This window comes from Thermobia domestica, chromosome 13 (genome assembly GCF_964235325.1).
Source record: "Thermobia domestica chromosome 13, izTheDome1.hap1.1, whole genome shotgun sequence".
Taxonomy (NCBI): domain Eukaryota; kingdom Metazoa; phylum Arthropoda; class Insecta; order Zygentoma; family Lepismatidae; genus Thermobia; species Thermobia domestica.
The window spans coordinates 209,450,875-209,467,475 of record NC_137466.1 but is presented as its reverse complement, the minus strand read 5'-3'; the positions used below and the strand labels follow the sequence as shown (position 1 = coordinate 209,467,475).

Below are 16,601 nucleotides of genomic sequence, written 5' to 3'. Positions count from 1 at the left end.
GAGGGTAAACCGTCTCCAAATATGATGTTTTCAATCTACGAGCCGTTTGGGCCGTACACTCTTTATGCGACCAATGTTAAATGAAAATTTAATCGTGTCATTTACCTGAACCAGTGTTGCCAATTTGGTTGATAAGTCGCTAAATGGAGGGGATTCTTCCAGTATAACGACAAAAAGGAATTTTTCCGATTAGCGATTTTTTGGGTGATTTTTGAATGATAATTTGGCGACTTTCTTACAAATTTAGCGACTTTTGTGCTGTGAACAACTTGTCCTTCAGTAATCAAATACTATTAGTTTGAATCTCTTCAAATATATGTTTGTTTCTCTTTTGTTTATTTGAATCAGCACAAACGTTGAGGAGCTGGGAAAGTATGTAGCATTTTACCTCCATACTTCCGCTTTGATTGCTGTTACCTTCTGCCTTCTAACGGAGACCAACTCCAAACCTTAAATGTCCTTTAGTTTGCAGTGCTTCCTCTTAGAGACACAAATAGTACATAGCAAGCTGATTATCTGTAGAACGTGACTAAAAGTGAAATTATTGCTAGTTACATATTCTTTCTATTACGTTTTTAGGTATACATTTCTGTATAATCATTTTTAGCGACTTTTCACCCAAGATTGGAGTAATTTCATTTCCCATTTAGCGACTTTTTATGTCAACTTGTTGGCAACACTGATCTGGACCCAGCATGTAAGTGAATGAAATTATTGTCATTTACGCTAACGTGCCCATAGCCAGCCCCCATTTCAAACAGTTATTTCATTCACTTATGTTGTGGATCCAGGTAAATGGTAACGTTGCATTTTCATTTAATATTGGAAGCATAAAGAGTGTACAGCCCAAACGGCTCGTCCGATTTAAAATATTCCTTTAGTTTAGATGAAAGTCTATATCAGGAGACTTTTGAGACACTGTGATACAAAACTTTGTACGTGCACACTTTACTCTCTTAGAGTAGAAACGAGCTCTTCAACAGTACCCGAGCTGTGAAACGTTTTTAGTTAGAGAAATATACACACTGCGTAGGCAGGGATTTATTTCGGGGGAAGGATCCGAAGCTTTTCATGGTGTTACAAATTCAATATGAGGAGGATATTAAAATTTGTAAAATCACCCCAAAAATTAGATTAAATTTACAGAAATGTCGGGATTTTGGGGGGATGGACCCCCATCGTATGTCCCTAAAGATACAGTAATTTTCGAACACATTTTTGTATTGTGGGTTCTTTATTTCCTTAACATTCCTCCAATTTCATTTCCTGTGCTATCCCCTTCTTCTACTGCTACTTTTTTAAAATTTGATTCAGAATTTCCACGTCGTTGGAGATTCAATGTGTTGTTTCTCGCTCCAGAAGTTTGACAAGATCAGTCAAAGCAAATTTCTGCGTTCTCTGGATTCCAACAAAGCAAGTACAATTTCCAGCGCGCAGCAATTGCAACATTTACAGAGTTGCCGTTCGGGACGAACAGAAAGTTTCCCTCATAGGTCTTTGTGGATGGGAAAATATGCTTTAGAATACAAGCCTGTATACAGGGCAGGCCCGTAGCCAGCCCAAACATTTACGGGGGCCCGGTAGAAGTTAGGGGGGGGAGGCGACATATCATATTATAGTTCATTTGGAAGCCTACCGTGAAATTTTATGGGGGCCAGCCAAATTAGGGGGGCAACCCCCCTTTCCCCCGTGGATACGGGCCTGATCCAGGGGGGTCTAAGGAGGCCAGGCCCCCCTAAAATTTTCACGGTAGGCTTGCAAATGAACTATAATATGGTGATGAAGTATAATATGGTTGGATCGGGCCGCTCTAACTTTAGCCGGGCCCCCTGCATTTTTGGGCTGGCTACGGGCTTGTTAGAATATATAAAGACGTTTTATCAGTATATATATTTTGTAAAGAGGCAGTTTTCAACACGATATCATGATCACTTCCTTCTATTTTGTCGTTCTGATCCCAATTCTAATTTTGCTCTAGATATTTATAGATAACCGATCTGGGGGCAGGGGCACTGTAGCTCAATGGTAGAATGCTTACCTCTACTGCATTGGCTCCCTGGTTTGATACCTGACCAAGTAAGTTTGTGGTGGACAACATCGTGCTCATGGGTTTTTTTCTCTCGAGGTACTTCCGTTTACTTCCACTTTTTCATTCCACCAATTCTTCCATTCTCATTCACTTGTTTTAACCATCATCTCTTTTAGCCTAATGAGCATAATCGTGGGGTGTTAAACTCAAATATTTCATTTCATTTTTATAACCGATCCGGAAATGAAGGCGAATTACTATAAAGGGATTATAAAACCGAAAAAAAAAAATTACTAGTGTCGGTACTAGGAAGAGAAAATCGTCTGTTGTTTATTCAAAGAGATTATTGTGACGTATGTTTCTCCAAAAATATTCCGAATTCTTCATTGTCTGGACGAACAGCTACAGGGTGTTCTCAATTTGTGCTATTCTTCGATCCATTATTTCTTGGTATTGGCGTACTTCACAGTACGGATATGCATTGGATCGCGTGATCGAGATGTCTAAGGCATTGGCTGGTGGTGATCGGGAAACTTGTCTGTTGCGAGTTAGAAATAGAATCCTTTTCAGGGCATGAATATTATGCAGTAGGGCATTTCCAAAAGTTTGCACCCTGACGTTGAAATATCACACTACTTGTGAAAGCCATTCATGGTATTCAGTGCCATCTATGCAAGAAATAATGTACTAATTTTAACTGTCTAGCTGCTTTAGTTGGTTGGACGCACTCATCCGAATCAACCTATGTGAATTATGCTCGCATCCTGCATGACAATGCTCCAGCCTACACAGCTGTTGCGAAGCGGAAGACTGTGACTTCGACAAGATTCAGCACCTACCCTACAGCTCATATCTAGCAGCCTTGGTAACATTAGTTGTGTGAACTGGAGTATTAACATGCAAAATTCAAACTCAACTCACAACGACTAATTCAAATCACTTCCGCCAACGAATTGACGCAGCTAGACAGTTAAAACAAGTACATTACTTCCTCCATAGATGGCACTTTATGTCCTGAATGGGTTATTATTATCAACGCGCGTGATATTCAGTGTGAGGCCGAAAACACCCTCGCATTTATGGTAATTTTCTTTATGCATGCTTAAACGTAAGATTTTTTTTTTTAAAGTAGTGTCCTATATTTTGAAACGTTCTTTATAATAATAACTATTGGCCATCCTGTAACGACTTAACTTGAATTGAACTCTTTCTGTTATAGGAAGACATGCGTCATGTGAAACTCATCGATACCTACTACTGTATCTTGACTCTTGATTGACGAAAGAAGACGCTGACTCCTGAAATACTTCAAGACCAGTTTTTGAAGCCGCGCTATATCAGTGAGTATTCTATTTTAAGCTAAGGAATGTTATATATTTGCTGAAAAATACATTTTTAAGGCACTAGTAGTATATATGTATACAGGGTTTTCATAAAGTCTGGACGGATTTAATTCGCTTATAATTTACATAAAAATGGTCATATTGAAATCAAATAAAGTGTAAACGGTAGCGGAAGGATTATATTTTTACCTGTAATCTGCACCAGCTCAGTTCATTCACCGCCACACTTCCAACTGGGCGCCATTTACGTCCACTAGGAATCGACTTCTGTGGGCTGTTGATGATGCTTTCCCTTACCCTGCTCACTGTTGCAGGCCATGTTGGCGGCCTCCCACTTCGAGGACGGTCCAGGACGCTTCCTGTCTCCAAGAACTTAGCATGCCACTTTCGGATTGCACTCTCAGTCGGTACCGGCTTTTTGAACTCTTTGGTGAACTTTCGACACACCAGAATTGGTCATTTTATCTCTGCGTACCACAGAACACATTGCGCTTTCTCTTCCACCGACGCCATCTTTGATACGGTAAAAAAATAGTCTTCTCAGAGGAGTTTTTCATTTATTTATTTCTTTAAAAGACACACACACCAGTACAGCTTACAACTTACTTTTAACAGTCAACATTGAAACAACAATGGATGGAATTTGGTAAGAAACTGACCCTTGCCCTCCCTCTCCCTCTCTCAACGTGTTCAGAGTTGCCGCTTATTTAACACTGTTGCCAACTAAAAATTTAATCCTTCCGCTACCGTCTGCACTTTATTTGATTTCATTATGAGCATTTTTATGAAAATTATAAGCAAATTAAATCCGTCTAGACTTTATGAAAACCCTGTATATTAACCCGTTACATTCCAGTGACATCCAGGTGATGTCATAAAATGCTCCGTTGCAAAATATCAATGTTATCCATGGGGATGTCATGAAAACATATCCTTTATCAAGGACCTTATTAATCATGGAGGTCATGAAATTTTTTAGTGAACGCAAGGAACAAGTTAGTTTTACTGTTTCTACTTAGATGACAGCACCTTACTCATCTCCGGTCAGTGTTGCCAACATAAAGCAGCATAAAATCCCTTCAGAACATCAAAATTTCCCTTTTTTCATTCCAAATCTTCAACACTGCAAGTGTTTGTTTTAATCAGTAATGTAAGTGCTCTCCTCGCGCATACTTATTTATATATATATGTGTGTGTGTGTGTGAGAGAGAGAGAGGCACACACACACACACAGAGAGAGGGGGGAGGGAGAGCAAAGGGCGTGCGATTGTACAAAAAATGATATTCATCGAACTTTATGCAATAACTCTACCCTATACAACGGTATAGATAGTCTTTTAAAAGGAAATAAAAGGCTGGTATTACAGTACACACATAGGAAAATGACATCTGAAACACAACACTGCGGAATATTAAGAAATACTTTCCTTATAGTGAACATATATAGGATATGCACGTACAAAGTAAATCTGAATTCATACAAGTTTGATGGTTATAAATCGAAAAATGAATGAAATGAATTTTTTGAGTTTTACGTCCCACGATTTTATGCCGGTTAGGCTAAAGGAGACGGTGATGATGAGAAATGAATGAAATGGTGGAATGAAGAAAGTGGGAGAAAACGGGAGAACCCCGAGAAAACCCACGCACACGGTGTTTGTCTACCACAAAGTTCGCTTGGCGGGGGTTGGGATTAAACCCGGGACCCCAAGCACCAGACGTGAACGCTCTAAGGTTATAAATCGAATTTGATTTCCGATATGTAGATGCATATTTCTTTTAATAAATGCATGTGCGCCTTTGGCGCGGGAGACCCGGGTTCGATTCCCGGCGGGAGCTCATGTGGTTCGGATTCCACGTTAATCACTAGGTCCACGTCTCATATAGCCTCGCTGCTGAAAGGGACGTAAAACTCAAAAATAAATAAATAAATAAATAAATAAATAAATAAATAAATCTTTTTAACAAATTTTAACAGTTAAATAACCAAAGTTTTACAAGTTTAAGATAAACCTACACAGCTAAAGTATTAGCGTATGTTTTTCCTGGTTTGATTCCTAGTAGTAGCGCACATTTGACGGTATTGAACCAGCATTATGACAGAATTAGAAACAAATTTAAGTTAACACAGGAAATAGATGAATTCGTCACGAAGGTGAATCCAATTAATTCGTGCATTCGATAGAACTAAATGAGTTGTATAACATATTGTAAATGAAAAAAGGTCATTTCAAATTGGGTTTTTCAGAAAATCTTCCCATAAATCTCATAAACTAGATTTTGTAGAGAAGCTTCCAATACTGCGTAAGGAAGCACTTCTAGTTCTTGCGAATTTCAGCAGATTCAATTACTATCCGTCTGACAGTTCATGAAATAAATGAACTTAAAATTTATCTAGACTCTGTTTATCGATACCTATTCCAGCTTTTTGCCCTACCATAAATGATTCCATTTCCGATTTATACTGTTTCCAGTTTTAGTAGAGAGACAAGAGCGAAGATGTAAAAATAATTCTTGCAACGATAAAACTGAATTAAAAGGCCTATTCACTGCGAAATTAAAATACCGCTAATTTTACAGTAACTATGTGATATCTTCAAATAGATAAAAGATAATTAAAATATGGAACAAGAGCGCCCTAGACAATATTATTTTGCACGAGGTACCGTTAGCACGAGTCACCTAGTAGCCTTCCGTTTGCAGCCATTTATAAACGCGAAAATAAATGCCGATTTTCTAAATGGCTAGAAATCGAAATCAGATAAGTGAGTCGTGATAACGGTATCTCATGTAAAACAATATTGTCTAGCGAGCTCTTGTTCCACTTTTCGATTATATTTTATCTATTTGAAAATATCTCATACTTACTGCAAAATTAGCGGTATTTTAATTTCGCAGTGAATGGGCCTCTTAAGAAGCTGTTTCTCGCTATATTTTACTATTTGTGTTGTATTACCTATTGATAGACGGACGGACGTATCCGTTCTATAAGATTTCCTTTACTTATGAATACAATAGTTCGAAAATCTGATATGTAAGTGTGAATTCGTAATAAGTTACCGTAGAAGAGTGCTTTTTACGTATTTTACACCACACAAGTATTTTGTATGTTGTGAAGAAGATACCCAATATATTGTTCAGTGTATCTTTTAAAGATCGTGATTTGCCGGGAGACAGTTTGACTTGGAGCGAATGTGATCTTGATGTTATGACCTCAAACAACGATTAAATGACCTTGTTGTTTATTTGTGGCTGCGACATCAACCTCCCAATCAATCTTAATCGTGTTATGGTTACCAATTAACGCCACTCGCTTCACCTTACAGTTTCACATTAAACGAGAGGATGGAAAGGATTCCACATACGTGGAACTGAAACTTAATTTGCGCTGACTAATAAAATGTAAGCTGATACAGTTTATAAAATAAACAGATTTCTTTATTGTTTATACATGGACCCAGGGAGCACTCACTGGGGTCCACTAGGGTCCGGACCCCCTCCAAAATTTCCGGACCCCTCTCAACATACATTTGTTGTGCACTTCCTAAACAAAACTATACTTGTTTATCAGGGAAATGATTGAAGTAACATGACAATTTGATCTTACTCTTCATCCGTACTCTTTCTCTTATAAAAACAATCTAGTTCTATCACTTTTTTCTGAACATACAGGTGGAACTATTTTACAATTACCTATCGTCTTTTTGGGTGCAGAATAATACCCGTTCAATATTATATAGACATTGTGGCTTGTAGTACTGGACAATTTCAAAAGCGGGGACCCCTCCCAATAAAACTTTCTGGGTATGCGCCTGCTTGGACCGCGTCATTCTAAGGAAAATTATACACAGGTCAGACCATTTATCCTAAAATGCCCTCCTAACTTTTAAACGAATAATTAAAAATATTGGAAAATTTTGTATGAAACACATATTATCACTCATAAATATTTCGATTTACTCTATAATATTACCAGATTTACAGTGTTTCCAACCAAAAATATAATTGTTTTCAAATAACATTATGCTATATTAATACATATTTCAAATACAAGTTATTTCAAGTTTAGCTTAGGGTAGGAATATTCTACGACATAAATCAATTTTCATAATTTTCGTTAGTATATTAGTATTATATAGTATTTTTTTAAATGTATACACACGTCAGACTCAAGGGACGCTATTGCCCCTCCCTTCTGAAGGCTCAGATGACGTCAGTGGCTTCAAACATACATGTTAAATGAAAAGTTATACTACCATATTTATTATACAAAGCTGCAAACCAAAGACGCTAAAGTATCAAAAATATCGAAAACCAGCAAACCAGTGGCGGTTCAGAGGAAAAAAATGGGGGAGCCAACTCTCAACGTTGCATATTATATGCCGTCCTGCTGTCCATAATCTACATTCTCTTTCGTTGCTCTTTTATTTTCCCACCATTCGTTCCAATGCCTTTTTCAGTACAAGTTCTCTCAGAAATGACCAAACAAATGTTCGTTTGTGCAGATGGCTGTGATACACATTAGGTTTTTTTTTTTTTTTTTAACAATTGCATATCCTTTACGTGCCGTTTTCGCTGGTCGATTAGAGTGTCCAGTTCTAATTGAATATTTAAAATAAAACGTGGCCGTTGTTTCTTTATTACATTCTTTATGAGTACATTGGAAGTGTTGAAATTTTTAAAAAGTAATGCAACGTATCCTATGAGTTATACATTCTTACGCTACATAGTTGTATAAGGGGTTGTATATCTCTTATGCATTTGTTTCGTGGCCAAATAATAATGAAAAACGAAGGATAATCATTTCTCCAGTGTAAAAGGAATCTTTATTGTTTGGAATGTTTTACCCAATGAACACCATATTGACATTACAATTAATTGTGTGTGTAATGTATTTACTAATTACATACTGCATGTAAGAAGAAAGAAAACACTGATTATACATGAATTAGAAACTCCAACCGGAAGTAGGTTATCTTACGAACAGTGCGAGATGTTGAAAAAATATTCCAAAAATCTTCCCTTTATGATATGCCTTGCCGATTTTTTTTTTAAATCAAGAAGTCTTTCACTTGTTTCTGTAAAGGGATATCACATGTGTGGATGTGAGGAATGACAAGGAGATTCATGCTCATATGTGAATGATGCGCTGTGTAGAGAGCGCAGGTTCAGCTAGTCTATATATTAAAATGCCGGGTTTATATGTTTTTGGTCAAGAAAAGTTAACACGTTTGTCGACGTTTATATGTTTGGGGTCAATTCTTTGACAATAAGATCTCGAAGACCACAAGCGCTAGAAACGTGCTGTTTTCGCTCGCCGATTCCAAATTTTGTGTAGGTTGTCCAGATCTAATTGAATATTGAAAAAAAGAGTGGCCCGTTATTTCTTTATTACATTTTTTAGTGTTACACTGGAAGTGTTGAAATTTTTTTTAAAAAAGTAAAGCATTATATCCTGTGCGTTACACATTCCAACACAACAATGTTGTATACAGTGGTTGTATATCTCTCAGGCGTTTGTTTAATCAAATTATAATGAAAAACGGAGGGCTAAAATGAATCTTTAAACTTTGAGTGTTTTGCCCAATGAACACGATATAATCACTGACATTATAATTAATTGTGTGTGTAATGTACTTACTTGTTACATACTGCATGCAAGAAGAAAGAAAACACTGATCATACATGAATTAGAAACTCCAAGGAAGTAGTCTCAAATCTTGCAAACGGTGCGAGATATTGAGAAAAATAATCCCAAATATCTCCCCTTTATGATACCCCTTGCCGATTTTTATGAAGAACGTCCTTCACTCGTGTCTATAAAGGGACATACACAGATGTTGTGGGGAATAACAAGGAGATTCATGCTCATATGTGAATGATGCGCTACGTAGTTAGAGAGCTCAGGTTCTGCTACTTAAAATGAAAGACGGTCAACTATGTTGAGAGGTTGATGTGAATCGCGCGTGCAATTGAAACTTGAGCGAGAAAGATAAGGCAGTGAACCTGTAGCTTCCGTTGCACTTATCCATTATTAGCGTAGTGAATGTATGTTGTTTAATCCAGGCTAAATTGCCCATCTTTTTAAAAAGAAAGAGAGAAAGAAAAAAGACTGCACAATTTCGAAACTTTCACTAAATCCAGTAACGGAAAGGAGCTTTGAAAGAGTCTGAAAAGCCCTGCATAATTGTACGCCATAAAATAATATAATTTGAGTAATAGGATTAAGTCATTCACATCTTCATTGGCGCCTAATGTACGAGTTCATTCATGTCTGTAACCATTTATATATATATATATATATATATATATATATATATATATATATATATATATATATATATATATATATATATATATATATATATAAATCTTTTAATGAGTTTAACACAACTATGAATGAAGTGTTTGCGTCACTGAAAAAAAAGGCGTTCGCTTGACATTGTTCTTAGAAAGGATACGGTCATGAAGGTCAAAGGAATGAAATGGCCACAAAATATATTATTTGCCCTTCATGACGTACAAGATTTTTCGCCATACAGAACCTCCAATTCCCTCTGGGTATTTTGCATTGCATGCTGAGTACACAAATGAATGAACCATGCAATGCTCATTAAGAAAATGACAGTATTTACACGAAATAAAATTCGATATTACAGTGAAAAAGAACAATAATTAAGTGTCTTTGTTGGCAAAAAACAAATATACTGCAAGATACTTTGTATAAAATTAGAAAAATCTTTAGTACTAATTAATACATTTTATTTAATTACATTATTTCGTATTTTCATATAGTACTACTTAGAATTTGAAATTTCCTTGTAAAAAAAACAACTTGGCGGGTTCATTAAAGTGTTGCAAGCAAAATATTTAGTAAAAAAAAATCCCACTTGTTATTTTAGATTTTATGGTCGGATCCTCAGTTGTCATTTCTATTCGCGAGCTATGTGAATCTCGTAAGCCTAATAGCGTTAACAATAGTGTAGGAACAGCAAGAATAGAAACTCTGTGTTACTTTGTACGACAATATTGCGATACTATTAGAGGATAACACATTATTGAAACTCACAAGAAACAGGGAGGTAAGTAAGTTAATACTTATTTATTTTACATACCGCACCTTTACAGTGAAACATATGTTTCAGTGGTAATACGGGTCACCAGGTTAACTTGATCAATCTGGTTTAGTGCCGTATTTAGAATTTTGTTTCGGGGGGGGGACTATGAACAACACGGTGAAGCAGAGGACAATTGCCCACCTGAGTTTGAGTATTAAATGTTTTAATCTATATATATAAAAGAGAACGTACAAATCCTTTGTCCGCTCATCACGCTAATACGGCTGAACCAATTTCTTTTATTTTTGGGGGGTTATTAGGATTTGGACCCTAGATGGTTTTTATCATATCACTTTAATTTTCAATTACCAGTGTCTTGAGATAATTGACCATTCAGGTGTCCATTACGTACAAATCCTTTGTTAGTTCATCATAGGTATAAAAATAAACGTATTTATATGCAACCCGCATGACCGTGTCACTCGGCGGGTTAACATAAATGACAGGCGTTATAATGGTTTTTATCATATTACTTGAAAGCGAAAAAGTAAAAATTATCTAAGTAACAAAGTTTATTGCGTTCGGGGGTGACCGCAGCGAAGCGGGGCGGGTTAACATAAATGACAGGCGATATAATGTTAACATTTACTGCAATCTTCTATGGTTTTTATCATATCACTTGAAAGCGAAAAAGTAAAAATTATCTAAGTAACAAAGTTTATTGCGTTCCGGGGTGACCGCAGCGAAGCGGGGTGAACGCTGCTAGTTTATACATAAATTGAAGTTCTAATGCCAAGAATTGCAGACTGGTGAATCTTATGTGATATCATACACAAAATTTAGCAGTAAATCTAGCCCTTTATTATATTCATCTTGGCCTACCTAATTTCTCGGGCTACGTATTCCCCCTCTTGATTTTCTTTAATTCAAATATTTACCTTTCTTTATACCTAAACGATGTAAACATTCCTTTGCTATAATAACTAAAGTCCCGTTATGTTGTGATATCCGTGCAAGTTGGTGTGGAACACCTTTTTCGTTTATCAGCTCTACTGGTGTTACTGACGATGGCCAACTTGAATGACAAGTAACAATGGTCAAAAGTATGATAGGAGAAACAAAAGAAAGCAGCAACTAAGAAACAGAAGAGTAGAATGGACGAAAGAAAGAAAAAAGAGCGCAGTTCTTATATGGAATGAAATTTGGGAAATACAGTATTATTTCTGAACAAAGAATATAAGAAAATGAAAAATCAATGACTTTTTTTTTTAGAAATGGTAAGAAGGATTATTGTAGTACGTGAAATACGAAAAACTAACAAATTTATCTCGGGGAGAGGATGAAGCCCGATAGCACCTCTAAATACGCCACTGCTTGGGTTTGAGTCTCACTTTCTGACTCACTATGATTCACTCTGACTCACTATGACTCACTATGACTCACTATGACTCACTATATAGTATCAATTAGAAGCACTGGGTTGTGAAACACACTGAGGGTTCTCTAATTCTCACCCTACAACTGGGGGTTTAGGGGTATTGAATAATTTCTAGTCTTAGCGGATAGTCCTGGGGTCCTCTATTGAAAGTTTTTAAAAATTAATGTGCTGAAAATGCAGTTTTAGGTATTTATGAATGAAAATCGAGTTCCTTTTTTTTTATTGATTTTTCCTTTTATAGTGGAAAATACTTCTGAATGAGAGTAAAGGAGGAACCAGAAGGTTCTAATGTTATAACTCCCTATTTTAGTTCTATTCATAGAATTTCTTTTATATTTCTTATTTACGTACGTGGAAAATCGTGTTGGTAATCGGAGCACCTCCGGAGTTGGTGCCCTTGACAAGCGAACACCCAGAACTTTTTGTTGGGAGAGGTCCGATCCTACAAGCAATTACACCTATGCAATTACACCGGGTATTATTCTGCACCGGAAAGAAAAACGATAAATAACTGTAAAATACTTCCAACTATGTTTTCAGACAAAAATATAGCAGTAGATTGTTTTTATAAGAGAAAGACAACAGATGAAGTGTAAGATGAAATTTTCATGCTACATCAATCACTTCCGTGTTAAACAAATATAGTTTTATTGGGAAAATGTACAAATATATGTTGTGTTAGGAAAATTGGGCGGATTCGGACCCTCTAAAACCTGCCTTGGGTGTGCCCTTGGCTCTTGATATTACGTAACTCTACAGTAGTGCCGAACAGTTTTATACCGAATTAATAACGTTCATTTCTGGAGCTCCAACATTTACAAGTTCGACTCCAGACGTAACATTTCTTAATCAAGATACAATGTCTCGAACATTTCATGGGCCGCGGTGGCTCAGTGGTAGAGCGTTCATCTCTGGTGCATGGGATTCTTGGTTCGATCCCAGCTCGCACCAATTGAATTTTCTTATGACAAACTTCACTGCTTAGGTTTTCTTGAGGTTCTTCCGTTTCCTCCCACTTTCTTCATTCCACCATTTCTCATCATCATGGCCTCTTTTAGGCTACGCGGCATAACGTAGGACGTTAAACTCAAAAAAAAGATTTCATTTCATTTCATTCGGTGCCTCAGTCTTGGTCGACGTGACCCTGAGACATAGAAACACTGTCATGTACCTGCAAGACAAAAAGGAATGTCAAAAAAATCTCATATTTTTTTTTTATTTGACAATTTGAAATATATGGTTTGGCTCAATCTACTTGAAACAAATGGCACTCGTAGGATAATAAATAAGGAAGATATAAGCATGCTCTCGTTTTGAATAAGTCAGTATAATTCAAAGATCTACACAGTGAAAGAGAATAAGTCGACTTATTCCCCTTCGCCAAACGCATTTCTATCTGAAACGATACCAAAATATGTTATTCTGAAAGTAATAAGCCATTAGAGTTTTCATTTCTTATGGTTAGTTTTGTCGGCAAAGTGAACAATGTAACATAATACTATTGACAACGTAGAAAAAGGGAAGCAGCTAACTAATGGAATCTTTGATCTAGCGAATTTTTTTATACAATCATAGAGAGCGGTAAAATTATTGTGCGTTAAATATTTTCAGAGCGGTTGGCGTCACTTTTATTTAATAATTATCGTGAAAATAATTGTTCGTAACAGTCGCCACTTGTAGTTGCTCATATTTAGATGTTTTAGTTTTCCAGTTAAAGGCTTATATGCTCAGACTATATGCCTTGAACTTGATCTGGAGTAATGACAATGGAAGAAAATTTTGTGTGCAGCACTTTAAAAGAATTATCTGATTCCAGTATCGGCGGTTTACTTTCGGACTCTGGTTCCAGTTATCACCCGGAAGAAAGTGACGGGGTTTCGGATTCTAGTTCTTATCGAAAGAACATTGATGGAAGAAAACTTTTTTTTTTTTTCGACAAAATAAGGATAGTGTTAGACAGACTAAGAAACGTATATCTTTCTCCCAACCAGTTTTGGACTCACAAAGCGAACACAGCAAGAATAAAGAGCTTAGTGTCAACTCAGAATACGAGGATACGGAAGACATTGATACTGTATTTAGTAAACGGAAAAGAGATGAAGATTTTCCTAGTAGTAAGCAGTCTAACGATCGGCAAGTAAAGAAGCGAAAAACGTCGAAAAAGGAAGCAAAGGAAAAGAAGAATTTAGGACAGCAGTACATTTGGACTAGTGGAACTATTATCCCTGGAAAGAAGACGATACCTCTTTCCCCGTGTCATTCCGGATGCTACAAGAAATTTACAGAAGAGGAACTCGAGACCATTTTTCAAAACTTTTGGAAGCTAGAGACCACAATTTATTAACTCAGTTTATTGGTAATCTGATATCCATATCAGAAAAACAAGCGCAAAACCTCGAAAAGAAAATCCAAGAAATCGTAATGTGACTTGCAAATATTTCTTAACTCATCCTGGTGGCAATAAAGTTCAAGTATGCAAAGGTTGCTTCAGTAAAACCTTTTCCATTGGGATCAAGTACTTGAATGTTGTAAACAAAAAGAAGAAATCAGCATCAGGAATATTTATCTCCCGATAGAAGAGGTTCCACTACTCCATCGAATAAAATATCTGAGGACAGTTTATTGTTTCTTCGTGAACATTTTAACGAACTACCTGCATGTGAGTCGCATTATGGAGGACAAAGAAGTAGCAAGAAATACCTACCTAGCTATTTAAACAAGCAAATTACATATGAAATTTACAAATCAGGATGTCCTGAAAGCATAAAAACCTGTGAGCTACACATTTTATCGCAATTTTATCCGTAAAGAATTTCTATTTCTTTCAATTAAAAGACCAAGAATTGACATGTGGAAGGTTTGTGACACACTTAACGTGAAACTAAAATATAGTTCCTCAAGTGAGACTGACGATATTCAAAGGCAGCTATCTGATCATCAACTTAAAGCTGAATATGCTTATGACATGAAGAGGAGTGACAAGGAGAAGTGCAAGAGAAGTGGAAGAGAATCAGTTATCCTTACATTCAACTTACAGCAATGCTTACCGACGTCAGATTTACATTCAATTGTATCATTTTACAAAAGACTTCTATGGACATACAATTTAACTGTTCATTCACTTAATGATGACAAAGCAACTTGTTACATGTGGCACGAAAGTATAGGAGGACGAAGGTCCAATCAGATTGCATCGTGTATATTGGAGTATATAATGAATTTGCCTGAGTCAGTGAAACACCTTACTATGTATTCTGACACGTGTGGTGGCCAGAATAGAAATTTTAATTTTGTGGCAATGTGTACCTTCGCACTCAAAGGAAAGAAAACCTTACAGAGAATAGATCACAAATTTTTGGAGCCTGGACATACTCATCTAGAGTGTGATGCTGATCATGCCCGAATTGAGAAATCTAAATAGAGTTCTAATATTCAAATTCGTGTTTCGCAGGAATACTATATGATGGTTAGAATGGCTCGAAGAAAGAGACCATTCACAGTTGTGGAAATGGATACTACAAAATTTCTTTCATTCTCAGATCTGTTAAAGTCATCGCTTGTCCACAGATATCACAACGCTTTAGGAGATAAAGTAAAATGGCTCGAAATAAGATGGTTGAAATACGAGAGAGATTTTGATGTAGTCTACTACAAAACAAGTCTTTGAGATGATGATACGTTTCACACAATGGACCTTCGTCGACGAGGAAACACTGACGAAAATGCAAGGGTTTGTCCAACCTACTCAGGACCTAATCCAATAAATCCCCCAAAGAAGAAAGATCTTCCGTCTTTGTTACCCCTAATAGATCCAATATATCATGGATTCTGAAAAATAAACACACTGCTGAACAATACTGCACTTATTTAATATAAAAACACATTTTTTATATTAAATAAGTGTGTTTTTATATTAAATAACTGCAGTCTTGTTCAGCAGTGTGTTTATTTTTCTGATTTTATTCGAAAGACGTTGACTATGATTGTGTATCATGGATTCTACACATCTTTGGTGTCGTCTCCAACTGTAAGATTTACAGACCCTGACATTCATTATTCAGTTAGAAGAAGAAGAAGAGGAGGTGTAAGTGATTGAAATGAATTTGTATTATCTAAAAATGTAAAGATTCAAAGTTAGAATAGTTTCTTTTCAAGTAAATCTGTTCTATCATGTTTCAAAGTTACTTAAAATGTTAATTTTGTTCATGTAAAAATAACTGTAATTTTATAAAAAAACATTGTCACAACAGATGTAGAAAGCTTAACAAATAAAGAAAACTGAAGTTAAAACTAAAAATTAAATAAAATACCATAATTTGTATAACAGGTTATATTCTTACGGTGACTTATACCACCGCGTCTCCTTTAGTAACTAATAACTAAAAAAATGGAAAAAGTTAATAAGTCGTATTTTTGGTTATTTTAAGAGAATGTTACTGTATCAGGAAAAACATATCTGCAGCATTGTATAAGACCATGTTATTGTATAACTTTCACATTTATATGATTAATATAAAATTAAATATAGGCGACTGAACTTTTAAAAAAAAATCTTTAAACCTCTCTCCTGAAAAGAAGCGATTTTGACTTATTCCCTTTCGCCTTACTAAGTGTTTGTTTCTATTTAAAGTTTACTAAAAGCTTATGTTTATTTAATATTTTCTGAACTTTCCTAGATGTTTATCAATTATTTTATTTTATTAAATATTACTTTCTAACTGCTCATGTAATTC

At 36.0% G+C, this 16,601-nt stretch overlaps 1 long non-coding RNA gene across 1 annotated transcript in view; it reads left to right on the top strand.

The window, feature by feature from the left end:
• The window catches only part of LOC145667479 (uncharacterized), a 607,699-nt gene extending 604,330 nt beyond the window's left edge, over positions 1 to 3,369 (top strand). The window contains exon 4 of the long non-coding RNA XR_014127892.1: positions 3,249 to 3,369. This is a non-coding gene — a long non-coding RNA (uncharacterized LOC145667479). The remainder of the gene's footprint in view (positions 1 to 3,248) is intronic.
• The last annotated feature ends 13,232 nt before the right edge of the window (positions 3,370 to 16,601 follow it).